Source organism: Rhinatrema bivittatum, chromosome 4 (genome assembly GCF_901001135.1).
Source record: "Rhinatrema bivittatum chromosome 4, aRhiBiv1.1, whole genome shotgun sequence".
NCBI classification, from domain to species: domain Eukaryota; kingdom Metazoa; phylum Chordata; class Amphibia; order Gymnophiona; family Rhinatrematidae; genus Rhinatrema; species Rhinatrema bivittatum.
The window spans coordinates 21,968,231-21,995,905 of NC_042618.1; the positions used below are offsets into that span (position 1 = coordinate 21,968,231).

Sequence of the window (27,675 nt, forward strand, 5' to 3'; positions counted from 1 at the left end):
CAGCCTGGAGGGAGGGCACCCATTCGTTTGCATATTTTGGTCAAGCTGAAAACGCGGCCTGTTGGCACGGAAGGAAGCGGGAGGCCACGGAAAGGTGGCGGTGACCCCTGCTTCACACCTGCTCTCCGAGCCTCGGTGACTGCCGCAGAGTGCGCAATACGGCTCAGGAAACAAAGAAATAGAAAAGGCGTCCAGAACACGCCGTAGATACGTTTGTGGCTCGCTTCCCTCAAAACCTCTGCACACGAGAAGCCGAGTCACCTGAACCGGGCGAAGCACTCGCCGATCGCTGGCAAGTGAGGCAAGGAGGAAACCGGGGGATCAGAATGCATCACCGAGTGACCCCCGTAACGATCGAGCAAAGCAAGCTGGGGCTGATGTGATAAGACCCGCGGTGAAATCGGCGCTAGGTGTGCGGATCCCTTTTTAGCGCGCGCAGCACAAGCGGGCGCCTCTGCGGGATGTAATTAAAAAGAGCACATATGCAAATGAGATGCACGCAGAAAATCCACGCGGAGTAAACCGGTCTCCAGATAGGGGCTTTAACTTAAACACCTGCCCTGATCCAGGAGCCCAAAAAACCCCACACTAACTGCTGTGCGGCTCCCTGCATAGCCCAAGAATAGTTAATTGCCAAATTTGCATGCACTCACGCTAAACCAGCCGTGGGTTTATGCGCGCGTTTTTCCCGTGCTGAAGACATTACATACACGCGTCAAGGCTAGCGCAGGAAAACCGCGGGCATTAACCCACGCACGTACGCACAAAAACCCGCGGCAGCTTTAGCGCAGCTTATTGCATCGGCGTCTCTGTGAACAAGCAGAGTCCGGAAAGAAAGGGAGGCCAATAGCACTCCCCTTTTAGAATAAATAAACCTCGTCCTCTTCCTTACCACAGGCTGCAATTTATGGCTAAGAAGGAAGCAAGCTTCTGAACCCCGTGACTTCACCCCTGCGGCCTGACCTAATTCTGCCGTCTCAGAACATGGCCTAGTTCTCTCTTGGGTTTTATGACTCGATGCCGAAACACGAACGGGGAAATGCTTCTGATTAACTCCCCGCCCTTTCAAACAGTCCAAAGGTCAACAAAAGGCTTCAGCAGAAAAATGTGCAGGAATTCCAACAAGTCACTTATTTCATTGTGCCACAGCGAATAGAATGATTCAAAAGGAATGGAGAATAAAAATGGAGAACGTCGTAAAGTTTCTCTTAACGATCCACGGTGCGACCGCACCTCGAGCACCGTGTGGCAGCTCTGGTCACCCCCACCTCAAGACTGACAAAGCAGAACTAGAAAAAGAACAGAGAAGGGTGATAAAAATGATAAAGGGGATGGTACAGCTCCCTTATAAAGGGAGGGCTAAACAGGCTTGGGTTCTTCAGCTTGGAGAAGACAAGACAGAGGGGCTATGATGGAGGTTGATAAAATCATGAGTGGGTAGAGCAAATTCCTGGGGAATGGTTATTTACTTTTCCAAAAGTACTAGTGGGAGCGCCATGAAACTAGCAGGTGGCAGATTTAAAACAAATCACAGAAAGTATTTTTGTCACTCAAAGCAACAATCAAGCTGTGGAATCTGTTGCCAGAGAATGTGGTCAAGGCGACTAGACAGGCATGGTGGGGGTTTAAAAGAGGTTTGGAAAAGCTCCTGGAGGAAAGTCCATAACACATTAGCCAGGTGGACTTGGGAAAGCCATCGCAACAGGGACCGGCTCTACCTTTTGGGATCTGCTGGGTACTTGTGACTCGCATTGGCCACTCTCAGACTTTTGGTCCGACTCCCTGTGGCACTTCTCATGTTACACTCATGGACTGTTTACAAACAATAGCGCACAAAACACACACTCCCCACCCTTACATTTGCATTTCTGTTTTAAAGACAGATGTTCCCCTGCAACACATTGGACTCTTTTATCACCCTTCCCTCCCAAGAGAAAAAAAAAAAGAAAAAATTCTGTCCCATTGTGTTCTACATTAGACGTTTCCTGTTAAAAGAAAACCTCCTCCTGCTACTACATCTGGCGGTTCTCAGCCCCTGTGCAATCAGGAGGAACACGAAAATAATTAAAGCGGGCAGAGATGCCATGGATGGAGCGCACATAGGTCCGCTGTACATAAACCTCTTCCTCCAACAAGGCTTGTTTGTGTTCTAGAGGCATCAGAGCGCACGTGCCAGCCTATGGAAGCTGGTAGAGAGGGATTTGGGGTCTGTCTGGTGACTTCCTAATTCAGGGGCCGAGTGCACTGTATAACCAGCAGTCGGGGGATTGAAGAGCCACTAATGAATCCCCTAATGCAATAAGGGGATTAGCGCCTATTCAACTCGGAGTGAGTCTAATAGCGCTAATCACATGCAAATGCATGTGACTGAGGCTATTAGTATTCACTCCAGATGCAAAAAAAGAATGTGCGTCTAGCGCTCAGTAATTAACGCCTGCCTGGAGCAGGCGTTAATTACTGAGCGCTCCTTAAACCAGTACAGAAAAGCAGAAAAAACTGCTTTTCTGAACTGCCTCCTACTTAATATTGTTGTGCCATTAAGTAGGAGGAAAAGTGAAACTAAATAAAGTTAAGAAATAGAGAAACCCCCCCCCCCCCCCCCAAAAAAAAAACACTGGCAGTCAGGTGCAGGAAACAAACGCTCCAATGACAGGCATCTGTTTCCTGAACCCCCTGGCTGTGTGGCATTTAGGAAAACAGATGATGATAAACTCGGTGTCTGTTTTCCTAACCGGCAGACTCCTTACTTACGCGACCCCCTAATTTAAATATTGCATGACACCCCCCTTGGGGGCGCATTAAGAAAGCTGGCACTGCCTGTTCAGCGCCCACTTTCTACACAAATTTTTTGCATCAGCCCCTCAGTTGGTCTTTAGCTGTAACCTGGGACCAGGAGTACGGACAGGACGGGACCCTTAGGGATCGGCATTGTTGCCAACCCTATTCAACACGGATTCAGTATCTAGCATATAGTTCTTATCTATATGCTGATGACATTGTATGGTTTTAATCAACGATTGGGTAACAAAATAAGAACCAAAAGTCCTTAAAATTCTTTACTGTTATGAAGACAAGTTGCCCAGTAATTGCCTGACTCTGGCCTGAGTTTTGCCATCTTACAGGGGGCTGCTTCAGGGGCTGTATGCGCAATATGTATTACTTAATTATCTATCTGTGTTCTTCTACAAAATTAGAAACTGTATTCAACTTTTCATGTCGGCTTCCTTTGAGTCTATAGGATGCATTCGCCACAAAGTCACTCAAAGTGTATATATAGCGATAACATTAACCCATAATAACCTTATCTGATCAATATCACAATAATCTTCAATCTCTGAAATGTGTAACATAAAGCCTTTTTGGGGTAGTCAGAACGTATGTATTAGCTCATATAGATTATTGCAATGCACCATATGTTGGATATACTGGGGCTGTTCTGAAGAGAATACAACTTCACCACAATGGGGCAGCCAAGGTTGCTTTTGGTATTTCTAGGTTTGAAGGTCTGACGCCGATACAGCGTAGGATTACTTTTAAGATCCATCGTCTTTATAACCTTTATAACCAGCCAATCCTGTCCTCTCTTACAAACCGATTGGAAGCTTCCAATCTTCTCAGCAAGAACTACTGTGAGTCCCACCTCATCGTATTAAATGCCAAGCTCCTCCGCTCTGGAATTATTTGAAATTCAGGAAACCTGCCTGTTAAAACAGGACTTTTTACTCAGGCTTTACACTGATTCCAGAGTTGATTTGTAGACTACTGGTTATGAAGATCAGGATAGATTTTTTTTTTTTTTAAGGCCAGGAAGGATTTTTTTGTTTAGCACCTCAGGAGTTTTGTTATATTTATTTGTCATGCTTGTCTTTTATGTTGTAAGGTGACGATGGATGATTTATACTGTACACCGTTTTAATTGTGTGGAAAAATGGAATATTAAAACAGAATCTTATGAACGACAATGTGCTAAGCTCCCGGGAAGCATGAGAGACGGAAACATTGTTTTTTTTTCCAGGGACAGTGCCAGCCCCTCACTTTTTCCTATTATCCCCGACGCTCTCCTCCCCTTATTTCCTTGTATTTTAAATCCCGTCTCTAGGAAGCTGCAAAGAACCCCTCCCCGATCCGGATAGTAAGACCCCCTCCCCGATCCGGATAGTAAGACCCCCTCCCCGATCCGGATAGTATGCGCCCCCGCTGTTCTCATAACGAAACAGGGAAAGCCCGATTCCTGGGGGAGAACCGGTTAACCGCGGATATTTTCCAGCCACTACCTCCGACTCCCGGGTATACCTGGCTGCCCTTACCTGCTCCTGCGGCCGGGCAGTCTCTCCTTGTCTGGCGGCCGATCTCCTCCGGAAATCCGACCCTGATTGTAGCTATGACGCTTTGTACCCTGCCGCCGAAGGAGGCGGGCATGGGCCGGCCTGGGGGCTGGGTATCGGCAGCTTCCCTCCCAGCGTGAGATGGGGTGGGCGCAGCCCGTCCGGCGGTGCCCGGTGCAAACGTAGCTGCATCTCCTGATCGTGCTGAGTCATTTCTGTCCAAAAACACCCAGTGCTGGGAAATGCCTGACTGCCGAGGCAGAAAGACACAGTTCCACTTCTGCAGGATCGTTACAACACAGCCAAGCCCTGCCGACATCTGTGGGAAACGCTTCAAGGGAAGGGATGGGGCGGCATAGAATGCAACAGAAAACTTCATTGACATTCACTGCAGGATGGGATTTTAAAGATGAGAAAGTGGCTAAATAGTCAGTTTAGGGCCCCAGAGGATGGAGTTTTAATCCTAAAAAAAAAAAAAAAGAGAGAGAACGTTGACGCCGTTTATGAATAACAATGGGATCCTTTGTTTTGTGGAATTTTGCCCTTCCTGCTTCGCTTCCATTATGACGTCACAGTGGGCGGTGGTGCAGGTGATGGCTGGCAGAGGTCACGTGAACTGCAAAGGCTTCGACTAAAGGAAGGTGGTCCGATGCCTTGTACGTGTACGCATACCCGGAAAGAGTCTGGATAAACGGCCTGAGAATGTTTGTTTTGGTACTGGCAACACTTTAGAGAAGGGTATCCAGGGACGGATGGAGGGGTTCGGACCTCCTAGGCACTATTTATTCTGTCACGCCCTGTCATCCCCGGGCTCCCCCCCAAGGATGGACACCGCGGGGCTGAAGGTCTAAGGCAGTGGTTCTCAACCTTTTTTTCTATCAGGACACACCTGAGAGATCACACTCACATGCATGACACACTGAACACATGACCATCATGGAATTAAATATAAAGCATATGCTCTGCAGCCACAGGAGTCCCCTGCTTCCTAACAATGGGTGCAGAGCAGAACTAAGACAATTCCCTGTACAATTCACCATACAAAAAATATATTCTGATTCTGGTGTCATCTTAATAATGGCATCATAAACTCTTTCTACTACCAGGTGCATTGTAAAATAATACCAACAAACCCCACTCTGTACATGTCTATCAAACCTACCCTGCCCTCAGCAGCACTAACTCCAAGAAATAAAAGAGCAATAGCCCTACCCCTGTAAAGGCAGCAGTTCACCACCAGTGCAATATTATATGAGGAAAATACCACCTCTAGTAAAGTAGCTCATCTTAGTAACACACACAGAACACAGACAGACTTGCCTTCAGCAAGCAAGCGCTTCTCAAGCGGTGTGTCGCGTCTCCCGGTGTCCCACTGCCCCCTTCTACTTTCCTTCTCCCTTTTTCCAGCCCCCGTGGGCCAATTGGAAGCCTCCTTTCGTCCTACCCTCACTGCCCAATAGGAATCTTCCTTCATTCTGCCTGCCCCCGCGCATGGACATGTTTTAATAATTTTTTAGTTTTTAATTGTTGGGTTTTATTCTGTTCAGCAGCTGTTTTGTAACATTTTTAGTATAGCTTTACAATTTATTTCTGTGTGGGGCTCTATAGCAGCTTGGCTTATTCTGTTTTCCCAATAGGAAATGTATTAGTGTTTAGGGCCTGGTTTAATATTTGTAGTGTTACTTTTTCATAGGTTGGATTGTTACTGTTTGAGTGTGTTCCATAATACAGGTGTAACTTTGTGCGGGTTAGTTTGTGTGCATTATTGCAAATCCTGAGAGTCTGTTAGGTGCTATATTTCTCTTTCCATTTCTCCAAGTTCGCACTGCATGCAGAGTGGCTTTTTTGGTTTTTCATTCCAGTTTCTGTCTCCATATTTATAATTTGTGTTTTTTCTGTACTTGGTGAAGGGTGTGTGACCGCAGTGAGGTATTTAACTAGCATGTAGGCATTTGTATCAGTCTTATTTGTTGTGTTTTCTCAATAGGATATGCATTAGTGGTAAATTAATGTCTTTTCGTAAGGAAGTTTATTTTGCCTGGTAGTAAAAGGAGTTTGTTTTGATTTTACTGGGATGTCATCAGAACCAGAATATCTTTTTTTGTATGGCGAGTTGTACAGGGTAATGCCCTAGATCTGCTCTGCACTCATTGCTGGGGGTTGAGGGGATTCCTGTGGATGCAGAGTGCATGCTTACATTTAGCCCCGTGATGGTCACATGTTCAGTGTGTCACGCATGTGAGAACCATCTGTCAGGTGTGTCCTGGCCGAAAAAAGGTTGAGAACCACTGGAGTAAAAGATCACAAACTACAAATGTGGAAACAAAACCTGGAATGGAAACCCCCAAGACCTCCTTCTGCATGCAGTGCAAAACTCGAGACTAGAAACAGAAATATATTTCCTCCTACACTAAGCAAAGTTCAAAGAGAGAAGAAATGCATATTCTCAAATCTGGCATAGTATGGCCCTTGTACCCCGTCACTCCCCTCCATGCCCCCATCACCCCTCACTTCTCCCAACTACTCAATCATCCCTTCACATACTCCTATCCCTGTCCAACATTCCCTACATCCCCCACCCCACATCCTCTTTCCCGTGCTCCCTCTCTCCCCTGCTCAACTCTTTCTGCCTCTCTCCTTCCCTACTCAGAATACCTTCTGACCACCTCTTTTCTACGCCTTCCTGCTCCCCGTTGCCCTCTCCCCCAACCCAGCAGCCCCACACCTCCATCTCTCTCTCCACTTCCGTCTCTCTTCCCTGTCCAGTGGCCCCCAACCCCTCCCTTCTCCACCTCTCCCTACCCAGCAATCCCAACCTCCTTTCCCCCACCCCTTCCTATCCTGACTCCCCTTCTCCCCCTGCCTTCCTGCCCAGCAGACTCTTAACTCCTGTCTTCCCCACCTCTTCCTGCCCAGTACATTTCCCCCGCCTCCTGGCTCCCAGCCAGCAGAAGAGTCTTCAGTCCAACCCAGAGTCTCCCTTCTTCTTTATCAGCAGCAGATGAGGGCAAGAAGCACTGAGGAGAGGAAGATGAGGAGACGGCAGCTGCGGATAGAGAGCGGACACAACTTTCTCCTGCTGTCACATCCAGGCCCCCAGAGGAAGATAAAGTTGGTGTCCTGCCGGGCCCACATGAACAGGAGCTGGTGATATCTCGCTCGGATCTGGGTGAAGGAGGAGGGAACAACCTCCCACTGGCTGGGAAGAGAAGGAGAAAGCAAGAGCAGCTTCCTGTCACAGCCCATAAAAGAGAAGTCAGCCAGCTCCTGCCCAGGCTGATGAGGAAAGGTCAATCTGCTGCTGAAGGGCTATGAGATCCTGCAGGAACTTTACCTGCAGTTTGAAGAAACCATTTAAATAACCCATGGAATGGAACTGAGCCATGAAGGCAGCACCACCAGCAAACTTTATTCCCACTGTTTAGGTTCCCTGCATATCTCGCACTAGGAAAGGAATCCATTTATCAACCTCAAAGACTGCTCTTCCTGTGCAACCGGCCTACATATTATATTTTCAGCCTGGTCGCAGTTTCTGTAGGCTTCCAGCTCAGCCGGAACTGGCCTCTGCTGGATTTTGGCATGAAGAGTCTTTGCAACCAGCCGGAAAGGGGGGGGGGGTGTTCCCCCTTATTCTTATAATCCCCTCCCTGCTCAGCTATTGCAGGGACCAAGGACCCTGGCTCCCTCAGCAGAGCTCAGCACTTGTGCACATCTGGCCAGTAGGTGTCACCGCTGAGTCAAGGCTGAGACTTGCCCCCTTCCCTCCCCCCCCCCCCCCCCCCCCCCCCCCCCGACCAGGGCCTGTGAGCACATCCCCAGCGGAAGAGCTGACCAGGTCCCGCCATGGAGTTTCCAGATATCACCGTTCACGTGGGGCGGTCAGTGCTGACACCATTGTCAAAATGGAAATGATTTCTTTCATAGCCAGCTGCGGCTGGGGAATTGTCAGGGCCGGATTTAGGCAACATAGGCATGCACCCCAAAACTGGGGCTCCCCTTGCAGCTCTTTAATTTCTGGGGGCAAGCCCACCATCATCCCCAGTCCCCTGCCTATGGATGCTGTCATCTTCAACATGGCCCTGGGTCTTGTCCCTTGCTAGAGCAGAGTGTGTGACTGCAGAAAATAAGAGTTAGGGAGCGTGTTTAATGGAGACACCTGGCGAATAGTGGTAAAGAGCACCGCTGAACTGTGAAATGACAAAGTGTTTGCTTTCACAGACCACGGTGCAGGATGTGGCACATCATTCCACCTCACTCTGTATTATTACTACACAATTAGACGTACTAGTTTTAGTTCTGTATGTTTCGTTATTTGCTTGGCTTTATTGCACTGCCTGTGTCCAGCTGTTACCTGCTGAGCTCTATGCATCAGCGGGTTAGAAATCTTTTAAATAAATAAATGTGTGACAGCAGAAAAAAAAGACCAAACGCCCTTATCCAGTCTGCCCAGGCACACCAGAAACAAGGAATGTGCTGAGAGAAGAGCCTGCACCAGCCTCAAACCCCGGGGTATCTGCCCAGGCCACGCCCTCTGGCTGCACCCTGAATGTCAGTGATAATTCAGTAAAGAGAACGGCTGGGAGGTGAGGAAGCAGCACCCGCTGCTACTGATAACCCGGGAACGCCGAACGTGCAACACTGCACAAGCTCATTCTCCCTGAAACCACAAACTTTATCCAAATGAGCAAGTTTCAATGGCTTACCAAACGTGGAAAAATAAATCGGCTTCCTGGAGTAGAGAAATTTGGTGCATTTTATAGCTTGTAAACCTTTGCTACTGTTTCTCCTGTACGTCACAATGAGAAATGATTCCGACTTGTGGGTTATTACATAGTAACATTAACATAACATTGTATTAACTGGCAGAAAACCAAATGGCTTATCCAGTCTGCCCAGCAAGCTGCACATGGTGGCAACTGCCGCTCCATGCAAACCACCCCAAGCCCTGTGTCAAGGTCAGCAACTGCCGCTCCATGCAAACCACCCCAAGCCCTGTGTCAAGGTCAGCAGCTGCCGCTCCATGCAAACCACCCCAAGCCCTGTGTCAAGGTCAGCAACTGCCGCTCCATGCAAACCACCCCAAGCCCTGTGTCAAGGTCAGCAGCTGCCGCTCCATGCAAACCACCCCAAGCCCTGTGTCAAGGTCAGCAGCTGCCGCTCCATGCAAACCACCCCAAGCCCTGTGTCAAGGTCAGCAACTGCCGCTCCATGCAAACCACCCCAAGCCCTGTGTCAAGGTCAGCAACTGCCGCTCCATGCAAACCACCCCAAGCCCTGTGTCAAGGTCAGCAACTGCCGCTCCATGCAAACCACCCCAAGCCCTGTGTTAAGGGGAGCAACTGCCGCTCCATGCAAACCACCCCAAGCCCTGTGTTAAGGGGAGCAACTGCCGCTCTGTGCAGGTCACCCCCAAAGCCTTAGGTTAAGAGTAGTAGCTGCCGCTCCATGCAGGTTCCGCAAGCCTTAGATTAAGGGTAGTAACTGCTGCTCCGTGCCAGTTAATCCAAGCCTTACATTAAGGCTAGTAATGTTTATAGGGATGTGCATTCATTTGCGACGAAATAGGAAATATAGACGATATCTCCTATTTCGTCATGTTTCGGGGGATCCCCGAAACAATAGGAAAACCCATGAAATTTCGTGTGGTTTTCTTATCGTTCTTGGGGGGGAGGAGAAAGGGCACATAAAAACAAACCCCACCCCAGCCCTTCAGATTTAATTAATTACAATCCCCCACCCTCCCGACCCCCCCCCCCCAAAAAACTTGCCTAAAGTCCCTGGTGGTCCAGCGGGGGTCCCCGATCTCCCCCTCTCGGGCCGTTGGCTGCCACTAATCAAAATGGCGCCGGTGGCCCTTTGCCCTTATCATGTGACAGGGGCTATCGGTGCCATTGGCCGGCCCCTGTCACAATGTAGGAGCAATGGATGGCCCGCACCATTTAAAAAAAAAAAAATCGGCCTGAACCGCAGAAAACAAAATTTCCTGTGGCGGGCCGATAACAAATCACATCTCTCAATGAAAACCAAGCAACTGGCAAACCCATAACAAAACTACTGCTAGCGACATTTTTATGGAGTGAGCAGCCTGCTTGATGATTCACACAGTGCTGCTTGGGCGTGCTTTGCTCATCGACCTGGCCATGGAAGCAGTCCTGTGCTACCTATACATAATGCTTTTCCCCAAATCTCTGCATATCGGTGCCCCAAGCCGTAAATGTTAGAGCCCAGTATTGGCTATTGCCTGAATCCAGTTTCCTGCGCTATCAAAACAGAGAGCCAAGTTGCAGAGGCATCAAAAGCATCAAAGCTAATTGGGCTGCAGATGCGAAAGTGTCTCATAAATAATAATTGCTCTATGCCACAACCTAGCTCTGACTTTCTGTCCTCAGTTGTGAGGGCTGGTCACCCCAGGGGGAGTAACTGCCGCCCCATGCAGGTTACCCCGAAGCCTTCTGTTGAGGGTAGTAAAGGCGGCTCCGGGCAGGTTACCCCCCAATCTGAATTGTTGCACCTAAAGGGGGTAATTTTCAAAAGGAGTTACATTCGTAAATGTAGCTACTACTGTAGCAATTTTCAAAAGCCATTTACTCAAGTAAAGTGCACTTATGTGAGTAAATCCTATAGACAAGTCAATGGCATATATTGTAGCAATTTTCAAAAACCCACTTACTCGAGTAAAGTGAATTTACTCCAGTAAACCTGGTTTTTACTCGAGTAAATGCTTTTTAAAATCAGGCCCAAAGTGAATAGAGGTTCCCCCAATTCTTCATTCCCATCCTCTAGCCTTCGAGGGATCTGCAGCGCTTATCCCATGCCTTATGAAGTCCATTATCTTTTTCACCCTCGCCACCTCTTCTGGGAGGGCGCTATGAAGAAACATTTTCTGACGTTGGGTCTCAGTCTCCGTTCCCCCCCCCCCCCCCCCCCCCCCACCTAGAGTTTCACATTTTGACCCCCAGATTTGATTGCTATGCATCATTAAAGCTTTTCAGATATCTCAAAGTCTCCCCTCTCTTCCAGGGAATACATATTCAGATCCTTCAGCCTCTCCTCATAAGTCCTCCATAGGCTCCCTCATTTTCAGTTTAAATCGATTTTCACCTATAAATACCGGATTTTTCCAAAGGTGACATCGATATGCCCCCTAATTTTAGGCTGATTAAAAATCTGCTCCAGAGCTGCTGGAAGCCAGAGCGGGTCAAACCACATGCTGTGTTTCAGGTCCCAGTCCCTACCAGTGGAAGCGCTCACCCTCCAGTGCTGCCCATGCTGTGTTTCAGGTCCCACTCCCTACCAGTGGAAGCGCTCACCCTCCAGTGCTGCCCATGCTGTGTTTCAAGTCCCAGTCCCTTCCAGTGGAAGCGCTCACCCTCCAGTGCTGCCCATGCTGTGTTTCAAGTCCCAGTCCCTTCCAGTGGAAGCGCTCACCCTCCAGTGCCGCCGATGCTGTGTCTCAAGTCCCAGTCCCTTCCAGTGAAAGTGCTCACCCTCCAGTGCCGCCCATGCTGTGTTTCAGGTCCCACTCCCTACCAGTGGAAGCGCTCACCCTCCAGTGCCGCCCATGCTGTGTTTCAGGTCCCAGTCCCTACCAGTGGAAGCGCTCACCCTCCAGTGCCGCCCATGCTGTGTTTCAGGTCCCACTCCCTACCAGTGGAAGCGCTCACCCTCCAGTGCTGCCCATGCTGTGTTTCAGGTCCCACTCCCTACCAGTGGAAGCGCTCACCCTCCAGTGCTGCCCATGCTGTGTTTCAAGTCCCAGTCCCTTCCAGTGGAAGCGCTCACCCTCCAGTGCCGCCCATGCTGTGTTTCAGGTCCCAGTCCCTACCAGTGGAAGCGCTCACCCTCCAGTGCCGCCCATGCTGTGTTTCAGGTCCCACTCCCTACCAGTGGAAGCACTCACCCTCCAGTGCTGCCCATGCTGTGTTTCAAGTCCCAGTCCCTTCCAGTGGAAGCGCTCACCCTCCAGTGCCGCCCATGCTGTGTTTCAAGTCCCAGTCCCTTCCAGTGGAAGCGCTTACCCTCCAGTGCCGCCGATGCTGTGTTTCAAGTCCCAGTCCCTTCCAGTGAAAGTGCTCACCCTCCAATGCCGCCCATGCTGTGTTTCAGGTCCCACTCCCTACCAGTGGAAGCGCTCACCCTCCAGTGCTGCCCATGCTGTGTTTCAGGTCCCAGTCCCTACCAGTGGAAGCGCTCACCCTCCAGTGCCGCCCATGCTGTGTTTCAGGTCCCATTCCCTACCAGTGGAAGCGCTCACCCTCCAGTGCCACCCATGCTGTGTTTCAGGTCCCAGTCCCTACCAGTGAAAGCGCTCACCCTCCAGTGCCGCCCATGCTGTGTTTCAGGTCCCAGTTCCTACCAGTGAAAGCGCTCACCCTCCAGTACCGCCCATGCTGTGTTTCAGGTCCCAGTCCCTACCAGTGGAAGTGCTCACCCTCCAGTGCCCTTCCAGTGGAAGTGCTCACCTTCCAGTGCCGCCCATGCTGTGTTTCATGTCCCAGTCCCTTCCAGTGAAAGCGCTCACCCTCCAGTGCTGCCCACGCTGTGTTTCAGGTCCCACTCCCTACCAGTGAAAGCGCTCACCCTCCAGTGCCGCCCATGCTGTGTTTCAGGTCCCACTCCCTACCAGTGAAAGCGCTCACCCTCCAGTGCCGCCCATGCTGTGTTTCAGGTCCCACTCCCTACCAGTGAAAGCGCTCACCCTCCAGTGCCGCCCATGCTGTATTTCAGGTCCCACTCCCTACCAGTGGAAGCGCTCACCCTCCAGTGCCGCCCATGCTGTGTTTCAGGTCCCAGTCCCTACCAGTGAAAGCGCTCACCCTCCAGTGCCGCCCATGCTGTGTTTCAGGTCCCAGTCCCTACCAGTGAAAGCGCTCACCCTCCAGTGCCGCCCATGCTGTGTTTCAGGTCCCAGTCCCTACCAGTGAAAGCGCTCACCCTCCAGTGCCGCCCATGCTGTGTTTCAGGTCCCAGTCCCTACCAGTGAAAGCGCTCACCCTCCAGTGCCGCCCATGCTGTGTTTCAGGTCCCACTCCCTACCAGTGGAAGCGCTCACCCTCCAGTGCCGCCCATGCTGTGTTTCAGGTCCCAGTCCCTACCAGTGGAAGCGCTCACCCTCCAGTGCCGCCCATGCTGTGTTTCAGGTCCCACTCCCTACCAGTGGAAGCGCTCACCCTCCAGTGCTGCCCATGCTGTGTTTCAGGTCCCACTCCCTACCAGTGGAAGCGCTCACCCTCCAGTGCTGCCCATGCTGTGTTTCAAGTCCCAGTCCCTTCCAGTGGAAGCGCTCACCCTCCAGTGCCGCCCATGCTGTGTTTCAGGTCCCAGTCCCTACCAGTGGAAGCGCTCACCCTCCAGTGCCGCCCATGCTGTGTTTCAGGTCCCACTCCCTACCAGTGGAAGCACTCACCCTCCAGTGCTGCCCATGCTGTGTTTCAAGTCCCAGTCCCTTCCAGTGGAAGCGCTCACCCTCCAGTGCCGCCCATGCTGTGTTTCAGGTCCCAGTCCCTACCAGTGGAAGCGCTTACCCTCCAGTGCCGCCGATGCTGTGTTTCAAGTCCCAGTCCCTTCCAGTGAAAGTGCTCACCCTCCAATGCCGCCCATGCTGTGTTTCAGGTCCCACTCCCTACCAGTGGAAGCGCTCACCCTCCAGTGCTGCCCATGCTGTGTTTCAGGTCCCAGTCCCTACCAGTGGAAGCGCTCACCCTCCAGTGCCACCCATGCTGTGTTTCAGGTCCCAGTCCCTACCAGTGAAAGCGCTCACCCTCCAGTGCCGCCCATGCTGTGTTTCAGGTCCCAGTTCCTACCAGTGAAAGCGCTCACCCTCCAGTACCGCCCATGCTGTGTTTCAGGTCCCAGTCCCTACCAGTGGAAGTGCTCACCCTCCAGTGCCCTTCCAGTGGAAGTGCTCACCTTCCAGTGCCGCCCATGCTGTGTTTCATGTCCCAGTCCCTTCCAGTGAAAGCGCTCACCCTCCAGTGCTGCCCACGCTGTGTTTCAGGTCCCACTCCCTACCAGTGAAAGCGCTCACCCTCCAGTGCCGCCCATGCTGTGTTTCAGGTCCCACTCCCTACCAGTGAAAGCGCTCACCCTCCAGTGCCGCCCATGCTGTGTTTCAGGTCCCACTCCCTACCAGTGAAAGCGCTCACCCTCCAGTGCCGCCCATGCTGTATTTCAGGTCCCACTCCCTACCAGTGGAAGCGCTCACCCTCCAGTGCCGCCCATGCTGTGTTTCAGGTCCCAGTCCCTACCAGTGAAAGCGCTCACCCTCCAGTGCCGCCCATGCTGTGTTTCAGGTCCCAGTCCCTACCAGTGAAAGCGCTCACCCTCCAGTGCCGCCCATGCTGTGTTTCAGGTCCCAGTCCCTACCAGTGAAAGCGCTCACCCTCCAGTGCCGCCCATGCTGTGTTTCAGGTCCCAGTCCCTACCAGTGAAAGCGCTCACCCTCCAGTGCCGCCCATGCTGTGTTTCAGGTCCCACTCCCTACCAGTGGAAGCGCTCACCCTCCAGTGCCACCCATGCTGTGTTTCAGGTCCCAGTCCCTACCAGTGGAAGCGCTCACCCTCCAGTGCCCTTCCAGTGGAAGCGCTCACCCTCCAGTGCCGCCCATGCTGTGTTTCAGGTCCCACTCCCTACCAGTGGAAGCGCTCACCCTCCAGTGCCACCCATGCTGTGTTTCAGGTCCCAGTCCCTACCAGTGGAAGTGCTCACCCTCCAGTGCCCTTCCAGTGGAAGCACTCACCCTCCAGTGCCACCCATGCTGTGTTTCAGGTCCCAGTCCCTACCAGTGAAAGCGCTCACCCTCCAGTGCCGCCCATGCTGTGTTTCAGGTCCCAGTCCCTACCAGTGAAAGCGCTCACCCTCCAGTGCCGCCCATGCTGTGTTTCAGGTCCCAGTCCCTACCAGTGAAAGCGCTCACCCTCCAGTGCCGCCCATGCTGTGTTTCAGGTCCCACTCCCTACCAGTGGAAGCGCTCACCCTCCAATGCCGCCCATGCTGTGTTTCAGGTCCCACTCCCTACCAGTGGAAGCGCTCACCCTCCAGTGCCGCCCATGCTGTGTTTCAGGTCCCACTCCCTACCAGTGGAAGCGCTCACCCTCCAGTGCCACCCATGCTGTGTTTCAGGTCCGAGTCCCTACCAGTGGAAGCGCTCACCCTCCAGTGCCGCCCATGCTGTGTTTCAGGTCCCAGTCCCTACCAGTGGAAGCGCTCACCCTCCAGTGCCGCCCATGCTGTGTTTCAGGTCCCAGTCCCTACCAGTGGAAGCACTCATCCTCCAGTGCCCTTCCAGTGGAAACGCTTACCCTCCAGTGCCACCCATGCTGTGTTTCAGGTCCCACTCCCTACCAGTGGAAGCGCTCACCCTCCAGTGCCACCCATGCTGTGTTTCAAGTCCCAGTCCCTACCAGTGGAAGCGCTCACCCTCCAGTGCCCTTCCAGTGGAAGCGCTTACCCTCCAGTGCCGCCCATGCTGTGTTTCAGGTCCCACTCCCTACCAGTGGAAGCGCTCACCCTCCAGTGCCGCCCATGCTGTGTTTCAGGTCCCACTCCCTACCAGTGGAAGCGCTCACCCTCCAGTGCCACCCATGCTGTGTTTCAGGTCCGAGTCCCTACCAGTGGAAGCGCTCACCCTCCAGTGCCGCCCATGCTGTGTTTCAGGTCCCAGTCCCTACCAGTGGAAGCGCTCACCCTCCAGTGCCGCCCATGCTGTGTTTCAGGTCCCAGTCCCTACCAGTGGAAGCACTCATCCTCCAGTGCCCTTCCAGTGGAAACGCTTACCCTCCAGTGCCACCCATGCTGTGTTTCAGGTCCCACTCCCTACCAGTGGAAGCGCTCACCCTCCAGTGCCACCCATGCTGTGTTTCAAGTCCCAGTCCCTACCAGTGGAAGCGCTCACCCTCCAGTGCCCTTCCAGTGGAAGCGCTTACCCTCCAGTGCCGCCCATGCTGTGTTTCAGGTCCCACTCCCTACCAGTGGAAGCGCTCACCCTCCAGTGCCACCCATGCTGTGTTTCAGGTCCCACTCCCTACCAGTGGAAGCGCTCACCCTCCAGTGCCACCCATGCTGTGTTTCAGGTCCCAGTCCCTACCAGTGGAAGTGCTCACCCTCCAGTGCCCTTCCAGTGGAAGCGCTCACCCTCCAGTGCCGCCCATGCTGTGTTTCAGGTCCCAGTCCCTACCAGTGGAAGCGCTCACCCTCCAGTGCCACCCATGCTGTGTTTCAGGTCCCACTCCCTACCAGTGGAAGCGCTCACCCTCCAGTGCCACCCATGCTGTGTTTCAGGTCCCAGTCCCTACCAGTGGAAGTGCTCACCCTCCAGTGCCCTTCCAGTGGAAGCGCTCACCCTCCAGTGCCGCCCATGCTGTGTTTCAGGTCCCACTCCCTACCAGTGGAAGCGCTCACCCTCCAGTGAGGCCCATGCTGTGTTTCAGGTCCCACTCCCTACCAGTGGAAGCGCTCACCCTCCAGTGCCGCCCATGCTGTGTTTCAGGTCCCACTCCCTACCAGTGGAAGTGCTCACCCTCCAGTGCCGCCCATGCTGTGTTTCAGGTCCCAGTCCCTACCAGTGGAAGTGCTCACCCTCCAGTGCCCTTCCAGTGGAAGCGCTCACCCTCCAGTGCCGCCCATGCTGTGTTTCAGGTCCCACTCCCTACCAGTGGAAGCGCTCACCCTCCAGTGCCGCCCATGCTGTGTTTCAGGTCCCACTCCCTACCAGTGGAAGCGCTCACCCTCCAGTGCCGCCCATGCTGTGTTTCAGGTCCCACTCCCTACCAGTGGAAGTGCTCACCCTCCAGTGCCGCCCATGCTGTGTTTCAGGTCCCAGTCCCTACCAGTGAAAGCGCTCACCCTCCAGTGCTGCCCATGCTGTGTTTCAGGTCCCGCTCCCTACCAGTGGAAGCGCTCACCCTCCAGTGCTGCCCATGCTGTGTTTCAGGTCCCACTCCCTACCAGTGGAAGGGCTCACCCTCCAATGCTGCCCATGCTGTGTTTCAGGTCCCACTCCCTACCAGTGGAAGCGCTCACCCTCCAGTGCCGCCCATGCTGTGTTTCAGGTCCCACTCCCTACCAGTGGAAGCGCTCACCCTCCAGTGCCGCCCATGCTGTGTTTCAGGTCCCAGTCCCTACCAGTGGAAGCGCTCACCCTCCAGTGCCGCCCATGCTGTGTTTCAGGTCCCAGTCCCTACCAGTGGAAGCGCTCACCCTCCAGTGCCGCCCATGCTGTGTTTCAGGTCCCACTCCCTACCAGTGGAAGCGCTCACCCTCCAGTGCCGCCCATGCTGTGTTTCAGGTCCCAGTCCCTACCAGTGAAAGCTCTCACCCTCCAGTGCCGCCCATGCTGTGTTTCAGGTCCCAGTCCCTACCAGTGAAAGCTCTCACCCTCCAGTGCCGCCCATGCTGTGTTTCAGGTCCCAGTCCCTACCAGTGGAAGCGCTCACCCTCCAGTGCCGCCCATGCTGTGTTTCAGGTCCCACTCCCTACCAGTGGAAGCGCTCACCCTCCAGTGCCGCCCATGCTGTGTTTCAGGTCCCAGTCCCTACCAGTGAAAGCTCTCACCCTCCAGTGCCGCCCATGCTGTGTTTCAGGTCCCAGTCCCTACCAGTGAAAGCTCTCACCCTCCAGTGCCGCCCATGCTGTGTTTCAGGTCCCAGTCCCTACCAGTGGAAGCGCTCACCCTCCAGTGCCGCCCATGCTGTGTTTCAGGTCCCACTCCCTACCAGTGGAAGCGCTCACCCTCCAGTGCCGCCCATGCTGTGTTTCAAGACTCTCGTCCCCACCCCCAAGCAGTCAAAGTGCCTGCTGTCTGGTGCCATGAATGCGTTTGAAGCAGGCCCTGTCCACCAGAAACATCTGTTTAATACTTTATTGTCCTGGCTTCTGTCTACCAAAATAAACTCTGCTATTTACCTGGAAAAAGAATGAGTCTTTTTTTTTCATCTCATTTTCTCCTGCTTTTGTTCTTATCGAAATAAACCCTGATAAATTCACGGGGAAAAAATGAAGAACAATAAAAAATGAAAATGAAGGTCTCTATTCTTCCAATACGAACTCCAAACCTTTTTGGTTGCCCTTCTTTGGACCACCTCCATCCTGTCTCTATCCTTTTGGAGATACGGTCTCCAGAAATGAACCTTAGGTCTCTGTTCAGCAAACTATGGAGATGTGCAAAAAATAATGCACAGGAATACGCCACCACAAGAAAGCACTGAATATCTTTTGTCATGATCAAAAGTGCTACTGACTGAATATCTCCAGATATTCAGCAAAGTCTATGTTTTTGTATTTCAGGAATTGTAATGAATTCAGGCAGTAATACTGCCCCCCGGAGCACTCCTGAAGCCTCTGCAAACTTTGAGGTTCTGAGAGCTGCTGGTGGACGGGGCATAACTGTAAATTATCTTATATTCTTTTAGGAGTTTGTATAGGTCAGAAACAATGTGGTCAGTATCCAAGGATGAACTTCCCGTGGCTCAGACACGTTCTCCCACTGGCTCCAATCTCTTGATCGTGCTCGCAACCACTGCAGGAACCTGACAACCTCCTGCCCGGAAAAAAACAACAACAAGAAACGGGTGGCAAAGATCCCTGCATCCGTAACAAACAAAGGAAATCACTTCGTCAGCTGACCACAGCCGAGCTCTTCCCACGGTAAGATAGTACCGAGATGACCTTAGTCCCCTCCTTCACCGTGCGAGGCACAACAGGTACCTAATTCTGCAGCCAGCGTGGCTGAAATCTGCACCAGGGATGAATTCTCCGGCAAACAGCTGGGGCTGATATGGACTGAGGGTTGAGCTTAAAGAAGCAGTCAGTAGGATAGAAAAAGCTGAAGAAAATGCACCTCTGATAAGAGGATGACTTGAAGAGAGACTCTGAAGATCATCACTCCCTATTGAAAAGTCTTATTTCAGAAACACATGATCTAGAAAACCATTCTAGAAGAAACAACTTGAGGACAGTGAGCATCCATGAAGCCCTTTTTAAATATTGGGGATATATTGGTCACCCTCCAGTCTTTAGGTACAACGGATGATTTCAATGATAGGTTACAGATCAAGTGTTAATAGGTCTGAAATTTTATTTTTTAGTTCTTTCAGAACCCTGGGGTGTATACCATCCGGTCCAGTTGATTTCCTACTCTTCAGTTTGTCAATCTAGCCTACCACATCTTCCAGGTTCACTGTGACTTAGTTCAGTTCATTTGAAACGTCACTCTTAAAAATTGTCTCCAGAACCCCTATATTTAAAAAGGACTCCAGGGGTGATCCAGGAAACTATAGACCGGTGAGCCTGACCAGTGCTGGGAAAAATTGTGGAAACTGTTATAAAGAATAAAATCACAAAACATTTAGATAGACATGATTTAATGGGACACAGCCAGCATGGATTTACCCAAGGGAAGTCTTGCCTCATAAATCTACATTTTTTGAAGCGGTGAATAAACATGTGGACAAAGGTGAACCGGTAGATGTGGTGTATTTGGATTTTCAGAAAGCATTCGACAAAGTCTCGCATGAAAGGCTTCTAAGAAAACTAAAAAGTCATGGGATAGGAGGTGATGTCCTTTTGTGAATTGCAAACTGGGTTAAAAGACAGGAAACAGAGAGTAGGATTAAATGATCTGTTTTCACAGTGGAAAAAGATAAACAGTGGAGTGCCTCAGGGATCTGTACTTGGACGTGTGCTTTTTAATATATTTATAAATGATCTGGAAAGGGGTACATCGAGTGAGGTGATCAAATTTGTGAATGATACAAAATTATGTAGAGTAGTTAAATCTCAATCGTATTATGATAAATTGCAGGAAGACCTTGTGAGATTGGAAGATTGGGCTTCCAAATGGCAGATGAAGTTTAACGTGGACAAGTGCAAAGTGATGCATATAGGGAAAATTAACCCTTCCTGTGGTTATACAATGTTAGGTTCTATCTTAGGAGTTACCACCCAAGAAAGAGATCTAAGCGTCATAGTGGATAAATCATTGAAATCATCGGCTCAGTGTGCTGTGGCAACCAAAAAAGCAAAACAAAATGTTAGGAATTATTAGGAAGGGAATGGAAAATAAAACGATGGATGTCATAATGCCTCTGTATCGCTCCATGGTGAGACCGCATCTTGGATATTGTGTGTAATTCTGGTCGCTGCATCTCAAAAAAGATATAGTTACACTGGAGAAAATGCAGAGAAGGGTGACCAAAATGATAAAGGAGATGGAATGGCTGCCTAATGAGGTAAGGCTAAGGAAGTTAGGACTGTTCAGTTTGGAGAAGAGACAACTGAGGAGGGATATGATAAAGGTCTACAAAATCATGAAAGGACTTGAAAAAGTTAATGTAAATTGGTTATTTACTCTCTCAGATAATAAAAGGACTAGGGGGCACTCCATGAAGTTAGCAAGTAGCTCATTTAAAACAAATCAAAGAAAATTATTTTTCACTCAGCGCATGATTAAGCTCTGGAATTCATTGCCAGAGGATGTGGTTACAGCAGTTAATGTAAGTGAGTTTAAAAAAGGTTTGGATAAGTTCCTAGAGAAAAATCCATAAACTGCTATTAATTAATAAGCAATAGTAGCTTGAGATTTATCTAATATTTGGGTACTTGCCAGGTACTTGTGACTTGGATTGGCCACTGCTGAACAGGATACTGGGCTTGATGAACCCTTGGTCTGATCCAGTATGGCAATTCTTATGTTCTTAATGGGTATGTCCCTAACATCCTCTTCAGTAAACACCGAAGCAAATAATTTGGTTAGTTTTTCTGCGATGGCTTTCTCTTCCCTAAATGCCCCTTTAACCCCTCGATCTTTTGATGGTCCAACTGACTCCCTTGCAGGATTTGTGCTTTGCATATATTTAAAAAAAATTTTATTTTGAGTTTTTGCCTTTATGGCCAACATCTTTTCAAATTCTCTCTTAGCCTGTCTTATCAATGTCTTACATTTAACTTGCCAATGCTTATGCTTTAACCTATTTTCTTCTGATGGATCCTTTTTCCAATTTTTGAATGAAGATCTTTTGGCTAAAATATCCTCTTTCACCTCACTTTTTAGCCATGCCGGTAAACATTTGATCTTCGTTCCACCTTTCTTAATGCGTGGAATACATCTGGACTGTGCTTCTAAGATGGTATTTTTTAACAATGTCCACGCGTGTTGCAAACTCTTGACCTTTGTAGCTGCAGCTTTCAGTTTTTTTGTAACTATTTTTCTCATTTTCACAAAGTTTCCTTTTTGAAAGTTTAGTGCTAGAGCCATGGATTTACTTACTATCCCCCTTCCAGTCATTAATTCAAATTTGATCATGTTATGATCACTTTTGCCAAGCGGTCCCACCACTGTTACCTCTCTCACCAAATCCTGTACTTCACTGAGAATTAGATCTAAAATTGCTCCCTCTCTTGATGGCTCCTGAACCAATTGCTCCATAAAACTGGCATTTATTCCATCCAGGAACTTTATCTCTCTAGCATGACCCGATGATACATTTATCCAGTCAATATTGGGGTAATTGAAATCTCCCATTATTACTGCACTACAAATTTGGTTAGCTTCCCTAATTTCTCTTAGCATTTCACTGTTCTTTTTATCATTTTGGCCAGGTGGATGGTAGTATACTCCTATTGCTATATTCTACCCATAAAGATTTGATTGTACATTTTGGGCCGGATTTTAAAAAGGTTACACGCGTAAATCTGGAGGATTTCGGAGTGGCCTGGGAGAAACGGGGGAAGGCAGCAAGGCTCCGCACATGCAAGGTGCACAATTGTGTACCCCCTTGTGCACGCCGACCACTGATTTTATAAATTGCGTGCGTGCGCAAGTTATAAAATCGGGTGTACATGTGCGCAACCTTAGTATCTTACAGGATCTTTATCCTGTTGAAGTCTATGCCATCCCGGACATAAAGTGCCACCCCACCACCACCACCACCATGTTGCTCCTCCCTATCATTGCGATATAATTTATACCCTGGTATAGCACTATCCCATTGGTTATCCTCCTTCCACCACATCTGCTATAAACTCTAATTCTCTCATCTTACTTTAGACTTAGACCCCCTACCCCTGTACACAGGTACCCTCATACCTCGCACATTGACAGCTCATCTGTACCACTTACAGAGGTACCCCTAGCCCCTGCAAACTGACAGCCCCACTGTACCACTCACACAGGTATCTTTACCCCATACACACTGACAGCATCCAAACATTTCAAAGTGTATTTTTTGTCTGTATTAACATGCTGCTTTTCAGTGGATAGGGATACATTGGAATCTTTTAGCTCAGGAGAGTCTTTAATTATGGGCACATGGACCACCTTTCTTACTATTGGAACCTCTCTGTCGGGATGCCCTAACTATAATGCTTCATTAGTATCCTTTGAAGATACCTCTCTCCGAACCATGCGCTGCTGAGCGACTGTCGGCTTTCCCCTTTGTTCTAGTTTAAAAGCTGCTCTATCTCCTTTTTAAAGGTTAGCGCCAGCAGCCTGGTTCCACCCTGGTTAAGGTGGAGCCCATCCCTTCAGAAAAGACTCCCCCCTTCCCTAAAAGGTTCTCCAGTTCCTTATAAAACTGAATCCCTCTTCCTTGCACCATCGTCTCATCCACACATTGAGACTCCGGAGCTCTGCCTGCCTCTGGTGACCTGCACATGGAACAGGGAGCATTTCAGAGAATGCTACCCTGGAGGTTCTGGATTTCAGCTTTCTACCTAAGAACCTAAATTTGACTTCCAGAACCTTCTTCCCATATTTTCCTATGTCATTGGTGCCCACATGTACCACGACAGCTGGCTCCTCCCCAGCACTGTCTAAAATCCTATCTAGGTGACACATGAGGTCTGCCACTTTCACAACAGATAGGCATGTTACCAAGCGATCCTCATGCCCATGAGCCACCCAGATGTCTACATTCCCAATAATCAAATCACCAACAATGATGGCTGACCTAACCCTTCCCTCCTGGGCAGTAACCCTGAGAGACACATCCTCAGTGCAAGAGGACAATGCATCACCTAGACAGCAGGTCCTTGCTACAGGGTCATTTCCTGTTTCACCAGGTTGATGCCCTCTGACCAGAAGACCTTCCTCCTCCAAGGCAGCACCAGGGCTGCCAGACTGGAGTTGGGATTTGGCTAGTATGTTGTTGAAGGTTTGATCTATATACCTCTCTGTCTGCCTCAGCTCCTCCAGGTCTGCCACTCTAGCCTCCAGAGATCGGACATTCTCTGAGAGACAGGAGCTCTATGCACTGGGTGCACACATACAACTTCTCACCAGTAGGTAAAAAATCATACATGTGACACTAGATGCAAAAGACTGGAAGGCACTCCTCTTGCTGCTGGACAGCTGCCTTCATCTTAATTTTATTCAGTTCCTAGTTAAGTTTGTTGCTATGGGAGTAGGAATGCATACAACTAGGGTCCTTTAAATGTTTTAGTGTATTCACTATTTATCTGGTAGTGACCTACAAAGGGATGATTAAACTCTTGATAAGGTGTGGGGAATTTCTGAATTTAAGTTAAAAAAATGTAATCAACCTTTGAACTGAAAGTGTTTTCTGCCTATAAATCAAAGGATGAGTTAGGGGTGGATGGGAGAGGGGTGAGAGGGAGAAAAAGACAAACACACAAACTCCTGGTTTTTGCCTGCCCTCTGACTAGCTATTTAATACAAAACAAACAAACTCATGGTTTATGCCTACCTTCTGACTAGCTATTTAATACAAAATGTTGCGTGTCCCCATTGTGGGCCTACTCACCTCCGGCACCCGGCTCCGGCCCGTCCTCCCTGGGGGCGGTAGCTAGCTGCTTGTGCTCCCGCACCCCCGCTGCCTCCTTGGTCTCTCTCTATCCCTCTGCAGCTCTTCTGGCTCTCTCTGCTCTTCCATGGACTCATCCAGTTCCAGGTGGGTCTCCCCATGTGTGCCACGGGGAGATGCTGCCTTCCAGCGGCCTGCTTCCTCCTAGGCATGTGCATGCTTCTTCCACTTTTAAAGGAGCCGGCGGGAATCATATCCGCGGTCCCAGATGATGACATCATCGGGCCCTGCTACTTAAGGCAGGGCCCGCCACTCATTCCTTGCCTTGGCAACAGGTCTCCACACTTGTCATGTGCTCGTTGCTCATCCTAGTTCCTGACTTCATTCCTGGTTCCTGTTCCTGACTCTGTTCCTGGTTCCTCCCTAGCCTTGCTTGGACTGACTTTTGGCTTTGACCTTTGCTATGTTTGGACCTCACTCAGGACTGATTACTGGCTTTGACCCTCGCTTCGTTGGAACTACGCTCAGGACTGATTACTGGCTTTGACCCTCGCTTCATTGGAACTACGCTCAGGACTGATTATTGGCTTTGACCTCGCTTTGTTGGAACTACGCTCAGGACTGATTACTGGCTTTGACCCTCGCTTTGTTGGAACTACACTCAGGACTGATTACTGGCTTTGACCCTCGCTTTGTTGGAACTACGCTCAGGACTGATTACTGGCTTTGACCCTCGCTTCGTTGGAACTACGCTCAGGACTGATTACTGGCTTTGACCCTCGCTTCGTTGGAACTACGCTCAGGACTGATTACTGGCTTTGACCTTCGCTTTGTTGGAACTACGCTCAGGACTGATTACTGGCTTTGACTCTCGCTTTGTTGGAACTACGCTCAGGACTGATTACTGGCTTTGAACCTCACTTTGTTGGAACTACACTCAGGACTGATTACTGGCTTTGACCCTCGCTTTGTTGGAACTATGCTCAGGACTGATTCCTGTCCTTGGCTCACGCTCCACTGTAGCTTGAGTAGCTCTGCTGCCTGCCCCGACTCCAGGCTGTTCCTGACCTCGCCTTCGGTATCTTCTTGGACTTAGCCCTCTCAGGCTCCGGCCTTCTGCTGCCTGAACGTCACCTGCTTTTGTTTCTGGCCCGTCCTTGGCGCCCAGGCCTCTGGATCTCTGCCTCGTCTGGACCTGTTTCGGTCCCTCTGATACCTCTCTGGTCCCTGGCTACCTGCTACAATGTCCACTGGGAATCGTCTGATGGAGGCCCGCATGAGACCAGCTAGCCCCGGCACCCAAGGGCTCAACCCGCGGGGAACGTGGGCTGGTATTGGCGAAGCTCCATTCGGCCTCCGTCTCCTAGTCTGCTCCACCTCCCAACGGTGGGGACCCGAGGGGCTTGCCCTACAGGTAGCGTCAACCCCACCTCGGGCCAAGGGTCCCCCACCAGCGCAACACGAAACATACAAACTCCTCTTTTATGCCTACCTTCTGACTAGCTATTTAATACAAACACGCAAAATTCCTGTTTTGTTTTTTGCCTTATGACTAGCTATTTAATACAGACAAACAAAACACACTAAAGAATATACCCCAACAGTTTCCTTCTCCCCAAAACGTTTAAGTTCTAAAATTTCCCCAAGCAGTACTTACCGATTCTCTTCAGCCACCAGTAAGGTGATCCTCTCCTCAGTGCTCCCACTGAGCTTTCCAGCTGCTCTTCATATTCACCTTTTCTGCTTTTATTAACTGCTTTTATTTTGTTACTTACTCTTCCTTCTCCCTGCTTGCTTGGGGGTGACATGCCAGATTCACTGGCCACCTCCTGTCACCCCCACTCCCTAGTTTAAATGCCTGATAACGTATGATCTGAATTTTTCACGTAGCATCCTCTTTCCTGCCATAGGTAAATGTAGAAGGATCAAATGTCCAATCCACAAAGTTTACAACTAGTTAATAGCAAATGACAATATCATACCATTTATTGCTTTGGAATTTCAATCCGCGGCCTCTCGCCTCGCAATGGGCCGCAAGCCTTAGTCAGCTTACAAAGCAAGATATAATATTTAATCATTTATTGTCATTTTGCTTGTGCTAGATTTTATTCTCTTAGTATATATTTTTTTATCCCAATTTTTGTTTTCAAATCACCCTAAATAAGGTTTAAATGTGAAACCAAAATTACACTTCTCACCAAGATTAAAAATCTTTCAATAACGAAATTAGAGAAATGAATACTTAGCCATGCTCAGTGAAGTATAGATGCAATCATTCCCGACATGAATCATGTTTCGATTGCGAAAAACAATCTTCTTCAGGGGATGTTTCTCAAGCGTATTTTACATAAAGCGGCCAACATTCTTTATTCCCCGGACAAACTCTGTCTCAGCCAATAGTTTCAAAAATGGCGCCATTGTGTTACTTTGAAATATTGTTCATTTTGTGTGTTTTATAAATCTGCCCTGGATAGATATGTATCATGGAAGTGGTGGAATGCAAGACTTTTGAATGAATGAATGAATGAATGAATAAATAAAATGTTTAAGGCAAAGCTGTAAGACCTGGGGATTCGAGCATCAAGATAAGGGGATTTTAGCTTGGTCCCTACCTCTTGTATGTGAGACATTGTGCTATAATGTTATTTTGTTAGGATGTAGTTTATACGTTGTGAATGTTTATTTATATTTGTATTTTTTATGTTGTAAGCCATCCCGGCTCTTTTCTGGAGAAGGACGACATAGCAGCGTGACATGAAATGAAATCAAATGTTAATATTTAATTACCGTGGGCATGATTTATGGGAGCCGGCGTCTGTCATTCCATGGATCTCTGTGATAAGGTGGCAGACGTGGCCAGCATGCGGCTACAGAAATGGTATATAAATCGGCTTCAATGTGTTATAATTTGAGAAGGTATCTTTAAAAGCAACCTTTCAACATTCCCTGCTAAGCTAATATATCCACCCTTCCCCCCAAGCAAGGGGAACAGTGCTTTTCTAATGCGAGATATGAACTCTGTGGTGAGAACATACACCCATGTGTTACTGTGGCATGAAGATTCTGCTTGTTTAGTTGTTGTCTGCTGTTACCATCTTGCTAGATCCAACGAGGGAATGAATCGGAGTCCGCTCTCAATGCTCTGAGAGCCACGAATGAGGACAAGCGACGGGGCTGGCATAAGCAAGGAAAAGGCTGAACTTGATCTGTCTGGCAGTCTTTATTAACAGTGTGTATGTGACGAGGACTGGCCCAGTGGCTTGGTAGTGGCATGCAGCGCTGCCAGGCGGAGGATCCCTGGTTCGATCCCCAAGTTGGCGGTTCTCCTGGTCGGCTGGGGCTGAGGATGATAAGGAGTCATGGTCATTGCTCAAGGGTGACACCTAGTGGCCGGATCCATGGCCTAGGATTGCAGGATGCCAGCCGGAGCCTTGCTGCATGGCCACCAACCCAGGACCATTGCTGCAATGGTGGAGGGGGAGAGGAGCTATAAAACAGGGAGGAAAGATCCCCAGATGATTGCGAGTGAGGACGCATGGGGGCCAGCATCCCAGCCCTGATTCCAGTTGAGCTGAAGGTCTTGGGAAGTAGGA

The 27,675-nt window shown here is 49.9% G+C and overlaps 1 protein-coding gene across 1 annotated transcript in view; it reads right to left on the reverse strand.

The window, feature by feature from the left end:
• The window catches only part of LGMN (legumain), a 41,185-nt gene extending 36,728 nt beyond the window's left edge, over positions 1-4,457 (reverse strand). Inside the window, exon 1 of the mRNA XM_029597831.1 lies at positions 4,308-4,457. The gene's annotated coding sequence lies outside the window, so the exon portion shown is untranslated. The remainder of the gene's footprint in view (positions 1-4,307) is intronic.
• Between the last annotated feature and the right edge of the window lie 23,218 nt (positions 4,458-27,675).